Source organism: Seriola lalandi, unplaced genomic scaffold (genome assembly GCF_002814215.2).
Source record: "Seriola lalandi dorsalis isolate HSWRI2012SDOR001 ecotype SW California unplaced genomic scaffold, Sedor1 jcf7180002002628, whole genome shotgun sequence".
NCBI lineage: Eukaryota > Metazoa > Chordata > Actinopteri > Carangiformes > Carangidae > Seriola > Seriola lalandi.
In genome coordinates this window covers 1-1,649 of record NW_019473284.1, presented here as the reverse complement: position 1 = coordinate 1,649, position 1,649 = coordinate 1, and the positions used below count along the sequence as shown (strand labels likewise).

Sequence of the window (1,649 nt, the reverse complement as noted above, 5' to 3'; positions counted from 1 at the left end):
ATGCATACACACTTACAGTACATGCACCCACTTACATACATATACACACATAGCTACAAACATACATACACGGACAGGTAGATACATACCTGCACATATATTTACTGTCTTGCTCTTCCACAGATTTCAGTTTTCCAATTTTTTTATATTACTTCTCTCCTCATTTACTTGCAGTATAACCTATACAAAGTTCTACATTCTCTTTCATTGTGTCTGTATCTGGCAGAAACCTACGCAGTAAGAATGTTACAGTTAACCTGTGGGTGGTTAATGAGCGTTGGCTGTTTTCTCTGCTGTGGTGTGCAGGGGCCAGCTCTGTTACCACCAACTCCTGCCACCTGCTAAAAGACATGGACAGCCCTGACTGGATCATGGTGAGAAATACATACAGCTGCACACACTGTCTCATGTTTTACTTCTACTGTCTGTTCACTTCATTATCACAAAAACACTCCATACCAGTCAATCAAGCATTTGTTTTGGAGCCAACAAGTTTGTGCAAGTGTTTTCCAGAGTATGTGACACGCCTTGAACATGTCATGCCTATGGGCATGTTACTGTGTTTCAGGGACAAAATAAATACATATTAATATGGATTGCAGTGGACGCTTTATCTTTTCTTATAATGGCCACGCTCTACATCTTTCAAAGGTAAGTTGAGCAAATGTTTGCTGTACATGTTTGTGTCTGCATAAAAATGTCCATGAAAGTGAATAGACTGACTCATCAACCTCACTGTTTCTTCCTCACACAGTTTGTGTCACAAAGGAGGTATAGTAAGTTTAGATTTTAAAATGTTAAGATTAGGGCTGCAACTAAACTACTTCTTTACTCATTATTCTGCAGCTTATTTTCACAATGAATCGATTAATCATTAAGTCTTTAAAATGTTTATCAATATTTCCAAAAGCCTGAGGTGACAATTTCAGATTTGCAATCCAAAGCCCAAACATTATCCATTCACTATCATGTAAAATAAGATTTTAAAAAAAGCAACCTGGAAAAAGAGAATGTCCTTTTTTTTTTTTTTTGCTTGAAAAAGGACTTAATTGATTCTGAAAATAGCTGCAGATTAATTTTCTGTTGATCGACTAACCCCAGAATAATTGCTTCAGTTCTACTGACTGTATTGACAATAATGACACTAAAAAAGATTAGCTACCGGTATTACATGATTCAAGTTTGGGTGATGCACACAGCACTCCAGGTAACAGCTGATATTTTGATTAAAGTGGGTTCCTATCTATCTTCTTCTAATCTGAATATAGGTTGCTAATAATACTTTTCAAAATGGTGATATTAATCCAAGCTTATTTGGGGTTTAATGAATAACTGTATAACATAACTACAATGACAAAAGTATTGCTGGCAATAGAAATACAAGCCTGTACACTTTATTGATAAAAAATAACTTTTTAGAGACTGTTATAATGCGAATGAACATCAAGTAACTTTTTGGTACCACTTTCCAATAAATCACTGTTTACAAGAGGTTTATGAATTGTAATTAATGTATTCAATTATTACTTAATTTATAAATAAATTCATAAATTATTTACTAAATTGATCAGTAAGGCCATCAATAAAAACACATTTGGGGTTGCCACGTTGTAAAAAATGTTTGACCACTTACTTGGATTTAATTTTTT

The 1,649-nt window shown here is 34.3% G+C and overlaps 1 long non-coding RNA gene across 1 annotated transcript; it reads left to right on the top strand.

Annotated features, from left to right (window-relative positions):
- The first annotated feature begins 16 nt into the window (after positions 1 to 16).
- LOC111666061 (uncharacterized) lies at positions 17 to 1,633 on the top strand. Its single transcript, XR_002761556.2, has 3 exons — positions 17 to 374; positions 569 to 651; positions 755 to 1,633. It is a non-coding gene; the product is annotated as an uncharacterized LOC111666061 (long non-coding RNA).
- Positions 1,634 to 1,649: the final 16 nt, after the last annotated feature.